This window comes from Mercenaria mercenaria, unplaced genomic scaffold (genome assembly GCF_021730395.1).
Source record: "Mercenaria mercenaria strain notata unplaced genomic scaffold, MADL_Memer_1 contig_4389, whole genome shotgun sequence".
Classification (NCBI taxonomy): domain Eukaryota; kingdom Metazoa; phylum Mollusca; class Bivalvia; order Venerida; family Veneridae; genus Mercenaria; species Mercenaria mercenaria.
Genome location: NW_026462612.1, coordinates 36,119 through 50,756, shown reverse-complemented (window position 1 = coordinate 50,756; position 14,638 = coordinate 36,119). Strand labels below are relative to the sequence as shown.

The 14,638-nt window shown below is 34.9% G+C and overlaps 1 long non-coding RNA gene across 1 annotated transcript; it reads left to right on the top strand.

Moving 5' to 3' along the window:
* Positions 1–1,499: 1,499 nt before the first annotated feature.
* On the top strand, positions 1,500–9,328 carry LOC128553851 (uncharacterized). The gene is made up of 3 exons (XR_008369451.1): positions 1,500–1,613; positions 3,024–3,179; positions 8,690–9,328. It is a non-coding gene; the product is annotated as an uncharacterized LOC128553851 (long non-coding RNA).
* The last annotated feature ends 5,310 nt before the right edge of the window (positions 9,329–14,638 follow it).

The window sequence follows — 14,638 nt, the reverse complement described above, 5'->3', positions numbered from 1 at the left end:
TTCTAGTTCCTGACTCAGGTGATACTCGCTACAACCTAAGAAACTCTGAAATATCCATGGTGTACCTGCAAGAACATCTTTATATTTCAATTCTTTTTTGCCTTCCGTTGTACGTGATTGGAATTTATTGAGACCAGATATCCGTAATTTGGAAACACTTTCATCATTTAAAAGTAATCTAAATAAAAACAAGAAGCGTACTCCAGCCTATTACTACACCGGAATTAGAAAACTCCAGGTGCTCCATACACGACTACGAACTAAGTGCAGTGCATTGAATCAACATCTTTACCTAAAAAGTATTTCTCCTACACCATTATGCCAGTGTGGACAGATGGAAACTAATTTCCATTTCTTTTTTGAATGCAGAAATTTCGATCTTTGTCGCAACGATCTTCTTAATAATCTGCGGAATTTCGAAATTGACTTGGATACTATTCTGTTTGGAAACCCAGACCTATCTGATCAGGATAACATGACTATATTTACTCATGTACAGGCATATATTTCCGAAAGTAAGATATTTGGTTAGCAACCCTAAGACATTCCCATTTCTTCCCACTTTCTCTCTTCTATTCTACCTTTGACTTGTTCTAATCTCTACATTTATGTGAATACTTTCCTTCTTCCATATACATTGTCCCCTTTCCATTTTTTACATTCACAGCGATTTATTATTATTATTTTTTTTTTTTTTCAAAAATTTTTTTTTCATATATTTATTTTTTCATATCTTAAGACTATATTCCTAGCCCCATTACAGATTGAAGCTCGATATGCCCATACAGTTATATTTTGTCCGCAAAGGAGAAGAATTCTATAAGACTTGTCTTCCATTCTTATCGTTTCCTGTTTTGTCTTCACTACAGTATGTGATACGTATAAATATAATGTACTCTATTTTGGGAATAAATATGTTTAAACTAACAAAGAGGCGAGAAAGTTACCGTCCTTTCTAGTGCCGCGTCGAAAAATACTAATTTTTGCGATGTAATGACGGGAAACAGTTTGCTTACAAAACCGGCTGTGGAATTTTAATGGAAGTATTATAATAATAATAATAATAATCATAATAATGATAAAAAATTTACTTAATGAAGGTAGATGTAGCATACAAAGTGTACATAACAAAACAATGAAACGTAAACTTATTTTCAGTATGGCTTTTATAAGCAACAACAACAATATACATGTATATTTTAAAACAAATCATTTCGGACAACGGTTTTTACCGTTTATGTAACATTTGCGTGGAAATTGAACCAAATTTGCTGCATCGTCCGGTATGGACTATTTACATCCACTATATGTTTGTATGATATAAGCAACTCGAAAACATGCGAATTAAGCATTTTATGTATTATTTTTTCCTCCAGAATAATATCCTCTTAGTATACATATAGGGGCTTTTTTATTGCCATATGACCTAGAATAAATCTTTTTGTGTTTTAGAAATATATTTAATTAGTTAGTAACTGAATTCTATCTGACTTGTTAACTGTATGTTTGTGAAACATTTTTCAGGTTGCTTTTGAAGAAGATACAAATGTTGGGTGCTCAAGAACTCCTATACACTATACATATTCTTCTGAATGTATCAAAAATTGTACTAGGTGTGTGCATCTACGTTATCTTTATACGCTTTTATTTTCTAATGGCGCTGTGGAAACCGATAATTCAATCCGTCCATTCTGGATGTCTAATAGCATGTACTTTTAAAATTGTATCCTCTGGTTAGTTTCATATCTCATTTCATCGACTGCACTAACACTTTAAAACCAAGGACCACCTTTTCTGCCCGAGTATATCATATAAAAATGATCCACTGATAACATTATGATATTGAATTACATTCAGCTTATAGATGAGCAACTCAAGCCCCACCCACACCCCTATTCCCTCCAATAGCCTCTGTCTTTACAATGCATTTTTTATTGTTTCTTATAAACGAAAATTCGTTAAAACCGTGTTCGTATTAGGTTAATTTTACAGTTTTTTATGAGCTGTTAGATATGTTTTCCCATAATTTTATTTTATTATTTTTTTTTTTGTTTTTTTTTTTTTTCATGCACTTTTCAGCAACAGGTTTGTACATATGCAAATTATGCAAAAGCCTTTATCAACTGTTTTCAATGGATTTAGAATGAGTTTTGTTTTCAAAATTATGTATTCTAAAATACAGAAGTATGGTAGAAAACAGTAACTAGAAGGTCGGTGGTTCTACCCAGGTGCCCGCTCGTGATGAAATAGTGCACGGAGGGGCACCTGGGGTCTTCCTCCACCATTAAAGCTGGAAAGTCGCCATATGACCTAAAATTGTGTCGGTGCGACGTTAAACCCAACAAAATAAATAAATAAGAATTATAGAAAATCGTTTACCTTGTGTAAATCATGTTAACACGTCATGACAATAGAAGCGGGAGTTGAGTAGAAATAAAACCCAATTAGAGAATTGTCGGTCTTTAACTTATTTTCAGTATCCAATAGCAACACCCAATAAAAAGTGAAAAGTCCAAACCCACGACCCCCGGGTTGAGCGGCCGACACCTTAACCACTGAACCACCGCTCCCTTAGAAATGTATTGATGTCAATTTCATGCTATATGGTATTGGTGTTGTTTTTTTACATACTGTAGCCTTTAAGAAAAGGTAGGTAAAATAATTATATACATTTGTATATACTTAGCCAAATGCTACTCTAATTATGTATGTACAGTATATATATATATATATATATATATATATATATATATATATATATATATATATATATATATATATATACTTATCCTAAATGCTGCTAATTTATATAATAATTTACTAGTAAGTGTTCTAAATCTAAAAAAAAATGAAATAAAAAGTGGTTAAATTGTGGTCCATGAAAATTAGTCTAAAGAGTGGCATGGAATTCTGCAATATATTCGTTTTCAAATAATTCATTTCTTACTGACTGATTAAACTGTAAATATGTTATAGGCAAAATTGGTTAAATTTGTTTGTTATTCTGTAATTTTTTAACACAGGTTTTCTATATCGAAATGAATGCAGCTACGATGATTGGATCCCCTTATACATTATGATCCCGGCTGTGATTGAGATATACGTTTCCATTTATCCGGAATTGTTACTACGGACAGCCATTTCGCACGGACAATTAATAGTTAGCACTCATCTACACGGTAAGCAAAAACGGGAAATATCTCGGTGATATAGAGAATACATGATGGATTTGCTTCAAACTGAAAATAATTATTCCTCATCATCACCCATATCATACTGCATAAGGCCCAAGCCTCTAGCACCAATATTTCAGGAATCATTCCTCCTTTTTATCCCCCGACGAAAGTCGGAGGGATATAGTTTTGGCGTTGTCCGTCCGTCTTTCCGTCCGTCCGGAGCCATATCTAGGAAATGGTTGGGAATATTTCTTTAAAACTTCATATACATGTTCACCACTATGAGTTCTTGCGGCCCGTGAAGTTTCAATCAGATTGCCCAAGTAACACCAGAGTTATGGCCCTTAGAAGTTTCTAGTGTTAACTATATAGGGTACTATAAATATGGCAATTTCTGCATCATAACTTTTGATATATTTGACCTAGAACTATGAAACTTAACCAGAATTTAGATCACTATAATGTGGTTGTGTACACACAATTTCATTCGGATTTATATGCAAATTAAAAGTCATTGCCCTTTAATTGTATAAAAATCCACATATTTGTACATAACAAACTTACCATTTGGTAGAATTTCATTAAATTTCTTTAATTCTTTTCCATGAACATTTATTGTAAACATGTGAAGTTGCGCACCCACACCTGGTCACCCACTTGCCTTGGTCAGACCCCTTCCCCCTCCCAACCCCCCTCCCCACCATAACTTTTGATATATTTGACCTAGAACTATGAAACTTTAATAGAATTTAGAGCACTATACTGTGGTTGTGCACAGACAATTTTGTACGGATCTCTTTTGTAAAATCAGAGTTATTGCCCTTAAATTGTCTAAACATCCACATATTTGTACATAACAAACTTACCATTTGGCAGAATTTCATTAAATTTCTTTCATTCTTTTCTGTGAACATTTATTATAAACATGTGAAGTTGCGCACCCACACCTGGTCACGCACTTGCCTTGGTCACACCCCTTCCCCCCCCCCCTCCCCCTCCCCCACCCCGCCCCCAATTTTTTTTTTCATTTCTTATTTTTTTTCGAACCTTCCAAGTTGTACCATTCCCCCAACTCACATCTCCACCCAGTCATGCCCACCACTGATCATGCATCCTCTGCACCCCCCCCCCACCCCCACTTCACCCTTTTACCCTTTTTTTTTTTCATTTTTAATTTTTAATCAATATTTATAATCAACATGTGAAATTTTGTTTCCTCTCCCGTTCCCCTGCACCCCCACCCTTAAAAAATAAATATATACATATATCTATATATATAGATATATTTATTTCCATTCCTTTTTTTTAAATGTTCAAACATTCAACATGTTAAGTTCTGACTGCACAAACCTTGCCCTCAGCCATGTTCAAGATATCTTACCTGTGTTCTCTTAAGGGGACGCATATTGCTACATTCACAGTTCATACAGAAATGCGGAAGGGGTGCATATTCAAGAAATCGATGGTGGGAAAATAAAAAAACATATTCCTAAACTGATATAATACTGATGGACACCTGTAATATTCAGTATTTTGTGGGTAAGGATGTGGTACTATGAATGTAATAGGAAAACAGAGGTCTTTGTGAAAGTACATTCAACACAAAATATTAAGCTTTTGTATAAGGAAAAAACAGGTTTTTTACAATAACAGTGTTCCAAATAATGTTGAAGGGATGAGATTTTCTTTCTAACACACCAGGTTTGCTTAAACATGTAAAAATTTAATGCCATGTCATTTCAGCTCGGGATGGACGCCATATTTCTCATTGATAAAAATGTAAACAAAAAAAATCAGAGTGGGATTAGCATTGCAAGGGCATAACATGACATTCTACAAAATGAATACCTTAGAACAGATATCCAAGATGCTACACAGGTCAGGCGGGTTAAATGCATAATGGCGATCACTTGAAATTCATCTTGAAAAGGTGGTTAATTTTAGTTTATTTACAAGGTTTTTAGCTCGACTATTCATAGAATAGTGAGCTATTGCACTCGCCCATGCGTCGGCGTCGGCGTCGGCGTCTGCGTCCGCGTCCGCGTCCCGATTTTGGTTAAGGTTTTGTATGTAAGCTGGTATCTCAGTAACCACTTGTGGGAATGGATTGAAACTTCACACACTTATTCACTGTGACAAACTGACTTACATTGCACAGGTTCCATAACTCTATTTTGCTTTTTTACAAAATTATGCCCCTTTTTCGACTTAGAAATTGGTATCTCAGTAACCACTTGTGGGAATGGATTGAAACTTCACACACTTATTCACTGTGACAAACTGACTTACATTGCACAGGTTCCATAACTCTATTTTGCTTTTTTACAAAATTATGCCCCTTTTTCGACTTAGAAATTTTTGGTTAAGGTTTTGTATGTAAGCTGGTAACTCAGTAACCACATGTGGGAATGGATTGAAACTTCACACACTTATTCACTGTGATGAACTGATCTACATTGCACAGGTTCCATAACTCTATTTTGCTTTTTTACAAAATTATGCCCCTTTTTCGACTTAGAAATTTTTGGTTAAGGTTTTGTATGTAAGCTGGTATCTCAGTACTTACTAATGGGAATGGATTGAAACTTCACATACTTGTTCACTATCATGATCTGACATGCACTAAGCAAGTCCCATAACTCTACTCTCTTTTTTTTCAAAATTATGCCCCTTTTTCGACTTAGCAGTTTTTGGTTAAATTTTTGTATGTAATCTGATATCTCAGTATCCACTAATTGGAATGGATTGAAACTTCACACACTTGTTCACTGTCATGATCTAACATGCACTGTGAAGGTCCCATAACTCTACTTGGCACTTTTACAAAATTATGCCCCTTTGACTTAGCAGTTTTTTGTTAAGTTTTTGTATGTAAGCTGGTATCTCAGTATCCACAAATTGGAAAGGATTGAAACTTCACACACTTGTTCACTGTCATGATATGACATGCAGTACAGAGGTTCAATACCTCTACTTTGCATTTTACAAAATTATGCCCCTTTTTCAACTTTTGTATTCATTCAATTGACAAGGCTGTTGAATAGTCGAGCGTTGCTGTCCTCCGACAGCTCTTGTTAATTTTCCCACGACTTCTCGGCGATTCACTGCAAATGTATTACTGCGCCGGACGAAAGGTAACTCTAATAAACAACGGGAGACAACTTAGGTGTCAGCACGTGTACGATTTTTAAAAAAACATGTCGATGATTATAATTTCTTATCAAATAATGAATCCTATTCAGATATTCGTCTTTAATATTAGAAAATTATTAATTTCTGTGGACATTTGTCAAAAAATATTACTTACATTGGACTACTTTGCGCATCAAACTGGTTTCCGCTTCAGTTGTGAGGCACTTCCGTTATACTTTTTGACAACAATAACAAAACATAAAATGAATAAATAAAGTCACTTATAAACCGACTGCTACTTAAATCAGTGTAAGTAAAGTTGTTGTTACAACATTATACATGTTCGTTACGTTATGAGATAAAGTTTATCTTGAACTGCATAATCCATTAATTACGTTTAGATGATATTGCATTTACAACTTATTTGACCCCATTTTTTTACGTGAATGACAGCATTCTCGTGCAACTCGTGCAAACAGAATTATGAAAAGTATGGTGGAGAATTCAAGGACAAATTATAAATGACATTAAAGTGAGGATAACTGTATATTCGTCCAGTTTTGATCATTGACATGCCTGCTGTGTATTAGTAACTTTTGTGAACAAGATTAGAATGTTACTTTTGCACATATACACATTGATTGGACCTCTCAACCAAATTTCATACCTTATTTTAGGGATTTTTAAGACAATACATTTTCAAAAGTTTGTTGAATGTGTTTTGAATTTTAAGTGCATTGTAGTTCATGAATACCAAGTTAAAAATTAATAATGGCAACATTTCTAGGCCCTTATTGTAAGCCTCTAGACTTCTGTAACGATAAATGTTTAATGTATTAAGGGGAATATACTCTTTTAGTTTTGGAATGTGGCATTCCTTGACCACCGTATCTTTTCTTGTGCACTACTTTGTAAACAAATTAATAATGTGTTTTAGCTTACATATGCGAAATGAAAAGCAAGACAGTGACCATATTTCACATTCTTTCTTTAAATTAGAATCTGTAGGACATTGATAAATGTTTGGACAAGGTGAAGCACTATTATTTTCTCACCAAAAAGTCTTAATTGTTTACTTTGAATGTACACAAGAAGTCTTATGTAATTCAACAATAACTTTCTTGTTTCAGTTTTCTCATTTTTATTTTAGTGAGCAATCCTTTGTGTACTTATAACAGTTGAAACAGTATCCATTTCATGTACTAAAACCTTGTACTTTTTGCAGGTAAATTTTATCATACCCCACCCACTTTTTTCTAATTTCAAAGTATGCGTCCCCTTAAGGGCATCTGTTCTTTTAAGTTCAAATGTACATGTTAAACAGTAACATCTGGTGCCAAACCACTCAAAGACAATATTTCGTTCCAGTTAAACTTCAAGCTCACATTTCAATTAACTGCATTTAATTTTAAAAGCTAAGCTTATTACAGTAAGCATATCCCATTCAAAATAAATTCTTTAGTCAGGATCGAAGTATCGTACATTTATTATGTACTCTTTAATTAAACATTTGTTTTCTGTAAAATTGGTTTTGACTAATGAAATTATTTGCTTCTTATTAACATCCTTATCTTTTTGCCGGATATATCTTTTTGCCATTCCTCACCACAAACCCTTTCGGCGGGGGATACCAATTCATCGAATTTGCTTGTGAAACTTAGTAATTTACTTAGTTGATGTTCCTATAGGTAGATCAAAAAATGAATTTTCATCCAGCCGGCTTAAGGAAGGTTGGTGGTTCTACCCAGGTGCCACCCTGGTGAAGAAATAATGCATGGAGGAGCACAGGGGGTCTTTTCCACCATCAAAGCTGGAAAGTTTCCATATAACCTATAAAAAGATAAAATAAAAAAATAATCTTGTTTACTTTGAATTTCAGGTTAAAGTTTCGGTGCACTTTCATGCTATCTCAGTTATACCTAAATGGATTTCATTCAAATTTAAACTGGTTGTTCCGAATCATCACCAACATCATATGACACAAGCTCCATAACTCTGGCACCAATTAAAACTATTCTTGTGTGAAACTGTCCGCCCGATTTTAAAATCAGTTCACACAATTGGTTTACAAAATTATTAAAATCATTCAGATTCGTCAAAAATCATGGCCGCCAGAAAGCGTGCTCACTTTTCCTATATGTATACAGAGAAAACTTGTATGAAAGTTACAAGATCTGTTCAAGTTCACGTATATAAGACCCCCCTCCCCACCTCCCGCACACATAAACACATCCAGTACATAAACGTTACGTCGTCAATCAGTGATTCATTTTACAGTACTAAAGTTATTTTCATTCTAGAATTAATTGATTTAGTATCAATAATCAATTATTATAAATATTATGCAGTAAGTATTATTTATAATATTACTTCTATTTCAGCACTCATTTTTGTGAGTAAAGCGTATGTAAAATATATCTGGGCTACTATCTGCGGAGTGGAAAAGTGTGTGAATATTTCTTGTGACTCGTTTTTTCTGAATTTTGCTTTTTTCACAGTTGTGTATGATTGGTTTTGGATTTTCATGATATGCTGTATGGCAGCGAGGACTTTTGAAAACAATAGACGCTTAACATTCACAACTAGTGAACTGTTGTAAACTTCTGTGATGTATATTTGTATTTGAAGTATAAGACTAGAACTTTAAAAATTCGACTGAGTACTTGTCTGAAACTTTTCACCTGTCTGTGTATTGAATAGAGAACCCGGATTTAAGACCACCCCTAAATTAAGACTACCTTACTATTAAGAACACTTTTTTTTTCAGAATGGACTTTTTTTCTTTATTTCAGTCTACTTAGTTATTCTCCTTTATTAAAGAAAACGCAAGATGTATGTTTGATTCATTTTGTGATATGTTAAGATTCGTATAATTATTGATTTGTGTTGATATTATATTTATTTTATTCCAGTTAATGAAAGACTGTGTTTCAACAGTGAAATATAATCCACATAACTCACATTGTGAAAGATATAGTTTATGCTATTTTGCACCAATTTGCATATTAAAATAAAAAGATCATAAATGTTGTTTTTTAAGTAAATATGGAATATCTTTCACCTCAAAGTGAGACAGTTTGCGGCATTTCACTCTCATACAAATTGGTGGACGGATAGCTCAGTGGTTTGCACACTGGCCTTCCAATCTTGAGGTCTGGGGTTCGATCCCCGGAAGCTACTCGGGAATTTTTAGAAACGCTTTTCAGTGTTTCCCACCCAACTAGAGGTGTACTGGTCAGGAACCCAGGCAGTCCTTGCGTGTATCAGTGCTATACACTGGGCACGTTAAAGAACCAGGCTTTCTATTCGCAACGAGCTAGGCTAAGTTAGTCGGACAAGCCTGTATCTGATTTCTGATCTCTCTGTCGTGGGGGCTTTGTCTCACTCTGTCCCTCTGGTCAGATCGCTCTGTGTCTGTACTAGTAGAGGATGAATTATGCGCCCTGTGTGGCTGCATTTGAACTATGTAAAGCGCCTTTGAACGTGGAATTGATCATGAAAAGGGCGCTATATAGATCTGGTATAATAATAATAATTTCTTAGTAAAAAACTAAAACCTATCTATCTATCTTCGTATAATGCTTAACTCCCCTTTCGGGTATTATTAGCAGATGCGCAGTCTGTGCAAGAGAAAAAATTATACAAAAGTATTGACAGTGAGTTGTCAAAGTGATAAAGTGAGACTGAAAAAAGTTAAAAGTGTTAGATATACAGACAAGAGTAGTAAAATCAGGTTATAAACGCACTTTGCGACAATTAATTGTATGTATGTTACCACCGAGAGAATTTTGCATACCTGAGACACTGTCATATGTAGAATAGGTGTTGTATATCCATCTGATTGCTCTTCTTTGTACCATTTCTATCTTACTGATGTTAAGTTTAGTGTATGATGACCAGACAGTGGATGAGTATTCTACCTGAGGCATGACAAGAGCTTTATATGCTATTTCTTTAACCTTCTTGTTTTTAGTTTGGCTGTTACGTTTTATGAAACCTAGTGTTCTGTTCGCTGCTGTGTAGATTTTGTTAATATGAGTGTTAAAGTAGAGGTCGTTTGTTAGGTCTACACCAAGGTATTTAGCATTTGTTACGGTTTCAAGGATCTGGACATGCAATATATAATAATTTTGTATTGTATGTTTCATTCGTGAGATGTTAAGAACCTGGCATTTACTTGGGTTGAAGTGCATTTCCCATTTACTTTCCCATTTCTGTACTAAATGAGAAAAGTACTAAATCAGGATATAAAGGTCCAGCAAAACTATGTTGCAGTATAACATTGTGCCATTACTGCAAATACAAAAAAATACCGCTTCTTTTACCTGTCGTATTAGGATCCAGCAGGCCCGAGCTAGCCGCTCAGTATACATGTATTACAGGTATATGTTTAAATGTTACATGGCGCAAACTAAAAAAACTGTACTTGAACTTTTGATCGTACATGACAGGTAAGTCATTTAAAGATGCGCCACAGAATAACTGCATTCTTTTGTATTTCCATGATGGTAATTATACACGCTTTGCATTTACAAATATCTAGTTAACATACATCATGCCAAAATAATGTGTTTATTTGAATGAATGTAGCGTACGCACAATATTTGATGTATTATGTAGATTTTAGACCACACTTTGTTTCTACAGGGTAAGATAAGTTATTTATCCATGTTTTTAAAACTATTCTGAAGAGAGATTGGCTGGATAAGTTTGCAGATGAAGTTGTAAAAACAAATTCATTCAGGGAGGGGCTAAGTTGTCCACCTGTCATCTTGTATTATAGCTTTATCATACCAATATTTTCAGAATGATTTTCACGAAAACGTCATGTGTGTGGAAAAAGTAGGCCACTAGGTTGTGGTGGGTCTTTAAAGTAGTTTTCCCTTTCAAATAATAATTAATTACATACATGTATTTTAAAACAGAAGCAAACGTTTCATATGAATTAAAATCTAGTAAGAGACCAGTAGTATTGCTCTACAACAGATGTCAGTAAAGTGTTTCTCTGTAACAACGAATATGAAAGTCTACGCTGTATTGTTGTTATGCTTGACAATGACATTATATGTCAGTGGTAAACCAGTTTTTTAGTCTGATATCTACAGAAACCAAAGACAAAACTTACGCCAAAATTTCTCGGGGAACTAAAGGTCCCGGCCCGTATTGAAAAAAAACAACATACAATTATTTTTGTTAGCCTAAAGTGTTGCTAAAGAACTGTTACTTTCTAAAATGATCGTAGGGGGTGAATTTATTAAATTGTTAGCTGAAATGCCTTTGTTAAACATTCCGACAGTATGTTTGTTCTTGGAAATGTATATATGCATGCCTTGTCATAGCATTTGATCTGCACTAAACGCAGAATAATGGGACTCGGTGGTCGCATGGTTGTGGTCACTGGCTTCAGATCACTTGTCCCTCATCCAATAGGGTTCGACACTTGGCTCTGGGTGTAGAAATTGGATACTAGCAGGAAAAATAATGCTGTTGGGAGGATTGGCTTTAGATGGCGTGTGGGGTGAGGGGGCTGTACCGGATATTCTCATCTGCATCTGTAATAACCAGTGACAATTTATTATATATTCATGGCGTGAATGGGAAAAAAATCTAAGTGTATATAGATAAAGAAGCACTTCTTTCGCATTTGCCCCTCGATGTGCAGAAAACCCAGTTTAGGAACTTATTCGTACATGCGAAACTTTCAAGTGTGGCTATAATACGTAGAAATTTTAGGAATGAACCCTTCCAAAATTGGAGTTTTTGCAAACAGTCTCAAACATATTCCTTCCTTTGACTTTCTATCGACCCTTTCAGTAAAGTTCATATTGTTTTTACCAATGCAAAAAAATCCAGCAAGGAATTATTTAACTATTAAATGTGTGTTAGATCTGCTGATTTGTCAAAATGACTGCATGCATGTGTATAATTATTTTTATTATAAAAATAAATAAAATAGTTAATGTTAATTATAAGACACGGTGAACAACTTTATTACTTTATTGAAATAATGGATATTTAAAAATGTTGTCTATTTTTATTTATTTATTTTTTAGAAATACGCAGAAAAAACATCACATTATTGTCTGCAAATTGAAGTGCACTGATAACGCTATGAGAATTAGGAGTCACAGTCTGCCAAAAATGTTCTTTAATTATTTAATACCTTAGTCACATGCAATTTGCGACACAGTTTTATGAATGATTACTCTAAAAACATTTGTTAACTCCTTTTTGAGAGTCACCTAAGTCCTATAAAAATACAAAATGTACTAGGAGATATGGTTAAGAACACGTTTTGTAATTTTGCTCGACTTTTTGAAGTTTTTTTTTTTTTTGTTCAAGGTGTGTGGTCATGTGATTTCAGCAAAAAAAAAGTGATGGCTAAAATCATAACAGGACAAAAAACAATTTGAATCTATCATACCAGTTTTTCCCACGATTTCCAATTTTCCTTGCGATAAATCAGATACCAAGCCCCACTCGGTATGCACTGGCATACTTACATAATCCCATGCAAAGCGTTAATCATTCGCCGCCTTGATGCTCGGTATTTATGCATGCATGGGACCAGGCTAGTATTGAGATGCATAGGTCCTACGTTTCTGCTATGTACTTTAATTATGTAACGAATGTTAGTAAGCCTAACTGGCTTCCTGGATTCTAAGCCAGTAGTGACCAGCAAAGCAAGAAAGCGTCCAGAAAGAAAAAGATACTTTACAGAATGCCTTATTCATAATTAAACAGGTTGCTAGATGTTTATATATCCCTGTTGATAAAACCTTTAAAGATGAAGGTCTTGAGGGTCTCGATATTCTATGCCAGATGGATCTTCTGTCCCATATCTTGACAGACGAACTGAAACGTGAACGTGTCTCGAGAGCCCGTACCTTGCCAGCCGGACAGAAACATAAACGTGTCTCAACAGCCCGTATCTTGACAGACGGACAGGAACGTAAATGTGTTTCAACAACCCGTATCTTGAAAGACGAACATCAATTCAAACGTGTCTCAACAGGTCGTATCTTGACAGACGAACAGAAACGTAAATATGTCTCAAAAGCCCGTATCTTGACAGTCCAAAAGAAACATAAATATGTCTCAACAGCCCTTATCTTGACGGACAAACAGACATGTAAATGTGTCTCAACATCCTGTATCATGACAGACGAATAGAAACGTAAACGTGTCTCAACAGTCCGTATCTTAACAGACGAACAGCAACTTAAACGTGTCTTAACACCTCGTATCTTGACTGACGAACAGAAATCCATTTACGTATCTCAACAGCCCGTGTCTTGACAGATGAATAGAAACGTAAGAGTTTATCAACAAACTGTTTCTTGACAGCCGAACAGAAACGTAAACGTGTATTGACAGTCCATATCTTGACAGGCGAACAGAAACGTAAACGGGTGTCAAAAGCCCATATCGCCCATATCTTGACAGACGAACAGAAACATAAACGTGTCTCAACGGTGTCTATTTCATTTATGAAATAATGTATAGAAAACCGTGTTTAAACGTTATTAATACACGGAAAGGGGTTATGCGTCCGCGGAATAATTTCAAGAGGGCGTAGCACGAGTGAATTATTCTGGCGACGTATAAGCGTATTTATTTAGGTAAAACATAATTTTGCTACTGTGAAATATTCGTGGGGAGTAATTTTCGTGGATTTCGTTGTTGAGTCAATCCACGAAATTTACTCCCAACGAATTCGTAAAATTCCCATTCATTTTGTGTTCAAAAGTTGAATTCCACGAATTCTTATCCTCACGAAATTGCCGTTATAACCCAGACCACGAAATTTCATGCCGACGAAGTTTAATGATTATCCCGATTGTAATAAGCCGTTTATCTAAAACAGTAGATAGAAAATAATAGTACCCTTCCTTCGTCGCAACAAAAACATTGTTGTCATCGCACGTTAACGTGAGGTCATTTTAGCGTAATTTTGTTTTAACAGAAACAAAATATCAGAATTTACAATAGATACACGAGTCTGCCGGGCCGTAAAGTCGCTAAGCCGCCAGGTCGCCATGCCGCTGGATTGGAAATCTTCAGAGTAATATAAAATTTTGTTTTATATATTTCATTGAGCATAAATTAAAAAAAAAACACGACTGTGTCTTACTTTTAAACGTTTGTATTCACAGTTTTCTTTATTTTATCGTATATTCTAAATCATTATTTACAACAGATACACGAATCTGTCGGACCGCCAGTGCACTAGGTCGCCAGTCCGCTGAGCCGCCAGGCCTCTAACGGCAGTAAAATTGCATTTTATACAGTATTTCCAGCTTGTGGGAATTGTGACACAGAACTTTGAT